Here is a 10,582-nt window from a genome sequence, read left to right on the forward strand (position 1 = left end):
CATAACTGAGAATCCAAAGGATATGTGACCTCAGTTAATGTTAACATACCATTATTTTTTCTTCATGACAAATGGTCTAAGATGTTAACACTTTAGAGACAGCTCACCTAAGTCTTAACAAGGGAAGAAACCAGGTTGAGGCTACCTGGGAAATCTCTGCACTTTCTTTTCAATTTCTCTATAAAGATAAAACTAAGCCTGGCATGGTGGCACATGCCTGTAATCTCAGCATCTTGGGAGGCTGAGGCAGGAGGATTTCGAGTTCAAAGCCAGCCTCAGCAACTTAGTGAGGCCTTAAGTAACTCTGTGAGACCCTGCCTCTAAATAAAATATTAAAAAGGGCTGGGGATGTGGCTCAATGATTAAGTGCCCCTGGATTCAATCCCCAGTACCCCCACACCAAAAACAAACAACAACAACAAAAAAAAAACACCATTAAATTACTCTAAAGTAAAACCTTAGGACATGGTTATATTTTCTCAAACACTTACTTGTTTAATTATTCATACAGTTAATTACTGGTAACTGACACTCTTAGCTAGTTCTGTATTTTATTATGAACATTCACAACACAAAAATCAAATAGTTCAAACTAATATAAAATTCAAAATATGTGCTTCTTTTACATATTTCATGTTGAAGTAATAACATAAGTAAACTCCTTATATTTTTATGCTGTCACTAAGTTCTAGGTTTGCCTTCTTAAAACTTGATCACTAGAGGGAAAAAAAAGGACATTTTAGAGATTCTATTTCAACTCCTGGTTTAACTTTCCTGAAAGAGTGACTTTATAAATATATATATATATCCTAATGCAAATAGACTCACTGTGACTGAATCATTTATCCCAAAGAATCCTTGTCTCTATTTTATTTCTATGCATACCTTTTTAGCAGCAATATAATCAAACATTTGTGACTGGGACAAATAGTCAAAGAAATAGTCATCTCCTCCAAGAACTCTGCAGGAAGTGGTGAGCCAAGAGAAGCAGAGGTGTCAGCTTGGTCCAGAAATTATATTAGATGCTGCTGTGTTGTGAGAAAACACTCTACCTTTTAGAAATCACAAGGAGCTATGGATGTCCACACTCTTCTATGAGTCTAAATCTAGTTGAACTTCTAAGTAATTTTATTGTCACTAGCTCATCATGAAGCTAATGACAACTAAAGGATCTATGGAGCTGGGGATGTAGAAAGATTTCCTAGCATGCAGGAGTCCCTAGGACCAACACCCGGAACCACAAAAAAAAAAAAAAAAAGAATTTGTGTCTTATTTTTTGTAATCAAATAGAAAATGAATAATCACTCCTCTTAAGGAAACATGTTGGACCTAAAACACTTGAGACTCTCAGAATCAAAATACTTTCCTTACAGTGTATTGCAGAGCTAGATCACCACAAACAGTGGTGTCACATCATAAACCATGTTCACATTAAGCATACCATCAAAAAACAACAAAAAGGCTTTATTGAATGTTGATAAGAAAAATGAACATAATCTAACTTAGGAAATTATTAACACATTGGAAACATATGATACTGACATCAAAATCCTCCAGGAAAAGCCAGGCACTTTGACTCATGCCTGTCATCTCAGCTATTTGGGAGGATAAAGCAGAAGGATGACAAATTTGAAGCTGACATTAGCAATTCAGCTAGACCCTGCCTCAAAATGAAATTGTAACAAAGACTGGGGACATATGTAGTTCAAGGCTTGCATAGCACAAGCAAGGCCCTGGGTTTAATCCCCAGTGCCAAAAAAAAAAAAAAATTCTCCAGGTGAGACATCTGACAACTATGGCAGGTACAGAACAAGGCAGAAGCCATTATGTCAACCTCCTCAAAATGATTAAAGTAAACCTACACTTTGTTCAGCTCACAATACTAACATGTCTGATTTCTGCTTCTAATAATTCAAATGCAACCATTTAAATATGATCAAAAGTGCATGTACTTTTCTAATGAATCCAACAAATATGAGCGAGATACTCAACTGCATTCTGAAAGTCACCTTATAAGCACATAGGGGCACCAACATTAGGATAAAATGTAATCATGGCATTTCCTACATGAAATAACCCTAAATACTAATAAATACATAATTTCAAAAGAAAGACAAATTTCTGAAATCAAAAGCAAATTGATACATTTTTAAATGATATTTTGAACAGAGGCAAAACACTTAAAAAGAGTTCTCCCACAAGAATTCCTGACAACATAAAGTATCATGCTCATTAGAAGGCCCATCCCTTTGTATGCAAGGAATAAGAGAACTTTCTGATGAATATAGAACTTTAATAGGACATATGGAAATGCTTTCTAAATTTGAAAAGAAGAAAATATCTTTTTTAAAAAAAGCTTATTTTTAGTAAATGTATCTGAATTACAAAAAAAGCAGCTACTGACTTGTCTCTTACATTTTGTAATAATTTGCATCTCAGGAGATTTCATCTATAGTGGTTTTAAATATCATGAAATATTAATAGTTAACATTAAAAATATCATCATCCCTCTTCTCTTTTAAAACTGATTTGACATTTTCTTAGAATAATTTCATATGAATTTGGAAGAGGCACTTTGGTATATGTGTATATGTGTAAATACATGATCTTTTTTTTAAATTTTTTCTGTATTTTTAGTTGTAGTTCAACACAGTACCTTTGTTTTATTTACTTATTTTTATGTGGTGCTGAGGATCAAACCCATGGCCTCACACGTGCTAGTCGAGTGCTCTACTGCTGAGTCACAACCCCAGCCCCAATACATGATCTTTTGAAACTATACCCCTCATGCTTGAGTCCTGTCAAAGACATCTTCTGTGTGTGTGGTGCTGGGATGGACTCCATGGCCTCTCACATGCCAGGCAAGTGCTCTGCCACTGAGCTGCACACCCAGTCTCAAACATGTCTTAATAAATGGAAATTAATTAAAATCATTTGATTATGAGCATTTCCAAACAAGACAATTCTCTCAAACAAAACAATTCTCTCAATCAAAAACAAAGTAAGCTAAAAGAAATTTTTAAAATATTCCTTATTGGTGTAATCAAATAGAAAATGAATAAAAAATAGAAGTTAACAGAATTAAAAATCCTATACAGGGCTAGAGTTGTGGCGCAAAGGCAGAGCATTTGCCTGGCATGTGTTACGCCCTGGGTTCAATCCTCAGCACCACATATAAATAAACAAAATAAATAAATAAAATAAAAAGATCCACTGACAACTAAAAAAATATTTTAAAAATTCTGTAGAAAATTGAAAGAATATTAATTAAAAATTGAATAGGAAAAACCTATTACACAGAACTGAAGGCCATGGGGAATTACATAGCAAAATAACTCTAAAATAAGAAAAATAAATGAATCAATTAGCATACAAAAGCTTGGACTGATACTTAGAGTTCTCCCACTGGATGGGATCCTGGGATCATCAGGGCTCAAGGCTGGCTGTCATCTGCCCTTTAACAAATTCTGATTTTATTTCAAATGTTGATGATCTATAGAGAATAAAAGAGAGAGAAAGGTGACTTTTCTAAATTTATTTTATGGTATGTCAAATTTTGATAATAGTCAAGATAATTCATCCAATGCAGAACGTCAGTGTTTATACAACAGATGTTATTTGTGCACCATGACAAATATACTGCCAATTAGCACAGCAGCCAGGGAGCTGCTCATCCTAGACTAGCAGGGGCAGAGTCTGGAGGAGGGGGATGGAAGGTTAGGAGGGGGGGGCCTGGAAGATAAGTGGGGTCTGGAGAAGAGGCAGGGTCTTAAAGAGGAGAAGGGTTGGGCTGGGGTTATGGCTCAGGGGTAGAGCACTTGCCTAGCATGTGTGAGGCACTGGGTTCAAACCTAAGCACCACATAAAAATAAATAAACAAAATAAAGGCATTGCGTCCATGTGCAACAACAACAAAAAAAAATTAAAAAGAGGAGGGGTGAGGTCTGCAGGAGGGGCAGGACAGGAAGATGGGAAAGATCTGGAGAAAAGACAGGGTCTGAAGGAGGGGGAGAATGAGTCACATGGGGGCAGGGCTTCACAGAGGGGTGGGACCTGAGGAAGGGACAGGCCCTGGAACATGAGTAGGACCTAGAGGAGAGGCAGGGTAGGAAGGAGGGGGAAGGGTGGTTCAGGAGGACAAGCAGGGCCATAGAATATAGGTGGGGTCTACAGGAGAGGCAGGGTCTGGAGGGTCCTGGAGGGGGCTGGGGATGTGGCTCAAGCGGTAGTGCACTCTCCTGGCATGCATGCGGCCCAGGTTCGATCCTCAGCACCACATACAAACAAAGATGTTGTATCCGCCGAAAACTGGAAAATAAATATTGAAATTCTCTCTCTCTCTCTCTCTCTCTCTCTCTCTCTCTTTTTTTAAAAGGGTCCTGGAGGGGTGGCTTCTTGATAATTAAACTGTCCACCAAAAGAAAAACGTGTGGCTGTGGTAGCTCAGTGGTAGAGCGCTTGCCTAGCATATTTGAGGCACTGGTTTTGATCCTCACCACCACATAAAAATAAATAAAATAAATATATTGTGCCCTTCTACAACTAAAAAAAATGAAAGAAAAACTAAGCAGAGATTAAAGAAAAAGAAAAATGTGGTTCATGAGTTCGGTTCCACAAAAAACATGAGATGTATTTTTAATAAATTCTGGCTTTGTTAGAAGTAATATATTTAAACTTAAGCAGCTCAAAAGGCTGAGGCAGAAGGATCTCGACTTCAAAACCAGCCTCAGCAAAAGCAAGGCATGAAGCACCTCAGTAAAACCCTGTCTCTATAATACAAAATAGGGCTGGAGATATGGCTCAGTGATCACATGCAACAACAACAACAACAACAACAACAAAAAAGATAAGTACTGAGTTCAATCCCCAGTACCCAAAAATAAAAATTAAAAAAGTTCTTTAAAATAACATAGTGGGCTGTTAACATATGTACTTTTCAATTTTTTTCTACTATTTTAACACTGCAAGAAAAAGCAAACCATTTAAACACTAAGGAAAACAAGGAAGTGGACTGGGGTCCCCTTCCCTTAGGCTGTACATTCCTCCCTCCCTACACATTCCTCCTTCCTCGCTGCCAGGTTCCCTAGAAACCACCCTGGGTCACTATATTAAGATGATGAGGGTCATAGCCTAAGGAAGGGTCACTGCTGCACAGGGAGCCAGGATGAAATTGTGAAGGACAGAGAGGGGCTGACAGCCAAGGATGCCCTCAGCTCTCAGGTCCAGGACAGGGTTTGCTCCTCATGCTTCCCACCATCCCCTCACCAGCTGCCAGAGCTGCCAGAAGCTTCTGAGCCATCTCTCTGAGGCTGCTCTGAGGAAAAGGGAAATCACAGGTGTCCCTAGAGACATGACCCATGAAGGTCCCCATGCTACGCATCTCCTCAGGCTGCTCTGAGCAGAAAACCCCAGGCTTCTCTAAAAATATGACCCATGAGGGTCCCCAAGCCAGGCATCTCCCCAAGGCTACTCTGAGAAGGGAACCCCAGGCATCCAAAGAGACATAAACCACGAGGGTCCACACACCAGGCATCTCCCTCAGGCCACTCTGAGGAGAAGAAAACCCAGGACCTACATAGAGTTGTTACCCACAAGGCTCCCCACATCTGGCTTCTCCCTCAGGCCAATGTGAGGAGAAGAAAGCCCCGGGCATCCCTAAGACATGACTCACAAAAGTCCCTAAGCCAAGAGTCCGCGCTGAGGCTGCTCTGAGAAGGGAGTTCCGTGAGTCCCTGGAGGCATGACCCATGAGAGTCTCCAACCTGGGTGTCTCTCTCAATCTGCTCTGAGAAGGGAGCTCTGCCCCTCCCTGTGGAGTGACCCAACACTCCGAGGACTGGGGCTCTCCTGGGTTGGTCCTGAGGGGGAAGCCAGCTCCTCACTCTCAAGGAGGCAGCCTTAAAGATGGCGGTGAGGCCCCACCCCTGGTTGGCCACACCCCCTTTGGCCATGCACAGCAACCCTGGCGTCTGCCCCAGGCCCTCTGAGGAGAAGGGAACCCCCAGCCTAATTAGAGACGTGACCCACGAGGCTCCCCAGGCCTAGCATCTCCCTCAGGCTGCTGTAAGGATGAGGGAGCCCCCAAGTGTCCCTAGAATGTGACCCAAAGTGGTCCCCACACCAGGCATCTACCTCAGGCTGCTCTGAGGAGAACAGAACCCTGGGCATCCCTAGAGACATGACCCAAGAGGGTGCCCGCACCAGGCGTCTCCCTCAGGCCACTCTGAGTTGAAGGGAGCCCCAGGCACCCCTAGAGATGTGGCCCACAAGGGTCCCCACACCAAGTGTCTCTCTCAGGCTGCTGAGGAGAAGGGAACCCCGGGCATCCCTAGAGACATGACTCACGAAAGTCCCTAAGCCAAGAATCCACACGCTGAGGCTGCTCTGAGAAGGGAGCTCCGTGAGGCCCTGGAGGCATGACCCATGAGAGTCCACAACCTGGGTGTCTCTCTCAATCTGCTCTGAGAATGGGGCTCTGCCACTCCCTGTGGAGTGACCCAACACCCCCAGGACTGGGGCTCTCCCGGGTTGGTCCTGAGAGGGAAGTCAGCTCCTCATTTTCAAGGAGGCAGCATTAAAGATGGCAGCAAAGCCCTGCCCCTTATTGACCACGCCCCTTTGGCCATGCGCTGTGCAGGAGCTCCTCCAAGCTCAGAGGCGGGGCCTCTCCTGGCTCCCTGGTGAATGTCAGCACCTTCTTCCACCCTCAGCAGTTAATGAATAAAATATGTTCCCAATGCTCTAACTAGGTCTGGCTGTGGCACCTGAGGAGTGAAATCACAGAAGAGGAGAAATGGAGTCCAGGAGACCCCCTCCCTGCACTCCACCAGGCCAAGTGCTGCAGCAGCCTGAGACAGGCAGGCAGAGGCACAGAGGGAGGCAGGTACAGGGAGGCTAGACCCTCAGCCCAAGGGCAGAGGCCAGAAACAGACCACCTCAGAGGCTTCTGGGATGTGTAGTCTTTGAGACAGAGTGACTTAGCCAGGGTCAGCTCCAATTCAGAATCAGGGGTTTTAAGAAAATCTGTTAATTCCCAGCCCAGAGTGACCACTGTAGGAGGGTAGAAGAACCTGAGCTCAGACCAAATTACCAGTAGCCTATGACAGCATTCTAGATCATTCAGTCTGTCCTGCCTGTCCAGCTCTCACCATGGATGCCTCTGGGAGATGCAGGCTACACAGATTCAGGGTTCTCAGGGTTTCTGGACAGTGTAGTCTGGTGCTTTGCTCACACAGTCTTTGCCTTCAGGACCATGGAAGCTATTTGCTTGTGGTTAAGCTCCTCTGGGTTCAATACCAGCTACCAAGCAAACAAATGATAACAACAAGAAATCCATGAAAGAAAACCTGATGTGGACTGTAGTAAATTTCTCTGTAAAAAAATCATATAAAGAAAATGAAAAGACAAGTCAAACACTGGGGGAATCTTTGGAAGATATATGTCTACAACAAACTTGTATAAAAAAAAATAGTGAGACATTCAACAATAAGACAACATAATTGGTAAAGACATGAACAGACAACTCACAAGAAAAATACGACATGGCAAAGAAGCATACAAATGATTCTTAGTATCACCTGTCATGAGAAAAGCACAAACTAAGACCCCAAGTTGCACTGTACACCTACTGAGCTGCTAAGGTCTTTATTAAGTGTGGTATCAACCATGAGGATGATGAGCAGCCACAGGCACTCTTGTGCATTGCTGGAAGAGCACACAACAGTTCAACACTATCAAAAAACTGGGCATTTTCCCTAAAGTTAGACATGGTGTCACCACACAATCCTAAAAATATAGACAACTTCCTCAAAAATGTATATCTAGATAACAGCATGCAATTACATATAGTAGTTCTATTCACAATTCCCCAATACCTTAAGCAATCAGGATGTGCTTCAATGGGTGAACAAATAGCATAACTGCTATAAATCTATGCCATGGAGGCCCTGGTGTCTCTGAGCTCCCTGAGGTCTCTACTCTGGTCTGGAACCTGGACTGCCCTTACCTTTGCATACCTCACAGAGGGAAAAGTGAATTCTGAATAGAAACACCTGTATATGCAGCTGATAAACTCAGGCTCAGTGTGCAGTTGCTGCCTATGGAAAGAGATTTCAAAGTTATGGATGTGGGTGGTAAACTCAGAAAAATGCAAGCACAACAACCCAGGCCTGCATCTTTGTCCATCCATAGGAGCTTCCAGGGATACAACAGACAAACATGGAGGCAACTCCAGGATCCCCAAAGAACCACATCTAGGGGAGAACCTGGATGTGGCTGCATTAGGGTCCCTATGTCCCACCTCTGATTAGCTTAGAGGACATTATCCTACAGCTTCATACCCCTATCCCAACTTTTAATTTCATCTCTTTTCCACAGGTAGCAAATGCATCCTGAGCTTGGATTCTGTTGATTGATTAGCTTGTTTAGTGTATTGTAGAGAGAGCTGTGCCACTACCTAGTCCTGATGCACAACCTCTGAAATTCACTGTTCTGGTTATTCAACATACGTTTGCATATTTTAGCTAAAATATAGTCCATCATCCCATGTTTTGATCTAAAAGGATGGTGTTATGGTTTGAATATTTTCCACCCATATTTTATGTCCCCAAAGCCCTGGATCCCAGAAAGTCCAGGGCTGAACAAACCACCCCTCATATTCTCTTTCGGCTCCCCTCTTGCCATCTACACCTTGGAACAGCCAAAATATCTCTTTTAATCTCAGCAGGGAGAGTCCCTCAGGAATGTATAGAAGATGATACTCCATTTGCTCATGGTGTCTCACCTATGCCCACTGGGCCCAGCTGGCCGTTTGAAGGAGTGAGCATAGAACAAGCTTGGAGTAATCCAAGACAAACACTAACACTCAATTGGGCACACAAAACCTATAGTTCCACAACCAGCATCTGAGGCACATGGCATGGTGATGTTCTCTCCAAAACAGCTTGTGCAGCTCTGCACTATGGCTTTGCTGGTTGAAACCCACAAGACTCTCTCAGCTTATACATCTGTTTGATTCCCACAGCTTTCCTTGGCAGACTTTCCATGGTACTGGAATCTCTTAATCTTGGGGATCTCCACTACAGTTCCAGCTGCCTTCTCACTTCATACATCACACTCTCAGAGGTTGCCCACAGCATCTAACCATTTTCCTGGCCTCCCAGGTTTTCCTTTGAAATCTCAGTGAAAGCCTCCATAACTCCCTAACTCCAATGTCCCCCAATCAAAAAAAGGAAGATAATAGAAAAAGCACCATGTGGTTGATGCCAAGTTCTTTCACCATCTCAACCAGTAGGCAAGATTTCTATGACTATGGCTGTAGTATCCTCTGAGTGCCTGGCATGGTGAAACAACTTCCCAGCCCCCCTTGTTCAAGCAGGTGCACAAATGGTCTCAAAGAATTTTTACTTTTATAACCTTGAGCCAGAGATAGGTGATATCTTTTCAATTCCTAAGATGCCCACAAGCCATCTTTTATATTGTCTCTGGGTAAAGTAATTTAGCATCTCTGCAGTGGTGGTAATGTTCTGAACAATCACAACTTACTTCACCCCAGTTCTACATTTTTCTGGGCAAACTGGAAATTGTGAAAATATTTCTGCTCTGCTTTCTGATGTGATCCACAGTAAATTTGACTAAAGGTCACCAGCAATATCCATCTCACTACCTGAATGCTGTGTTGCCTTGAAATTTCCTTTGCCGGATTAATTAGTTCATCACCTTTTAATTCAACCCCATAGAATGTCTCAGAACACAGGAAAAATGTAGTCAACTTCCTAGCAAAACTGTAATATGAATGCCCTCTAGTCCTATTTCAATACAGTCCTCTTCCTCTGAAACCTTACAACTCCATTCTTTGTTTTTTACAATCCTATTGGCATTTTAGACTTCTGAGATCCCACCAGAATCCCTCATTAAGCTCCACCTGCAACATACTAAACCTTTCCCAGCTTTATCTCTAAATATTTCAAACTTCCTCCCCCAACAAACCATCTCCAAAGACTTCTGAATCATATAGTTTATTCATAGCAAAAACCCACTCTCTGATTTAGTCAGCTTTTTTATCACTGTGACCAAAGGATCTAACAAGAACAAATTTTAAAAAGGAAAAGCTTATTTGCTGCTCGTGGTTTCAGAGGTCTCACTCCAAAGACACACAACTCAATTGCTCATTTAAAAAAATTTTTAGTAATCAATGGACTTTTATTTATTTATATGCAGTGTTGAGAATTGAGCCCAGTGCCTCAAACATGCTAGGCAAGCACTCTACCGCTGAGCTCTTGGTCCAAATTGAAGCAGAACATCATTGCCAAAACTGTAGAGAAGAAAAGCTGGCAAACAAGAAGGAGAGGGAGAGGGGGGAGAAAGAGAGAGAGAGAAAGACAGAGAGAGAGAGAGAGCTCTTCTCCCCAGGGACAAAATATTAACCTCAAAGGAATGCCACCATTTACCCACCTTGTCCAGTTACACCCTACAGTTACCACCCAGTTAATCCCTATCAGTGGATAATTATGTTAATGCTTTCATTAAGTTGGTGCACTGATGTAGGTTAATGCTCTCAGGATCCAGTCATTACACATCTAAA

The sequence above is a fragment of the Marmota flaviventris genome, chromosome 8 (assembly GCF_047511675.1).
Source record: "Marmota flaviventris isolate mMarFla1 chromosome 8, mMarFla1.hap1, whole genome shotgun sequence".
NCBI classification, from domain to species: domain Eukaryota; kingdom Metazoa; phylum Chordata; class Mammalia; order Rodentia; family Sciuridae; genus Marmota; species Marmota flaviventris.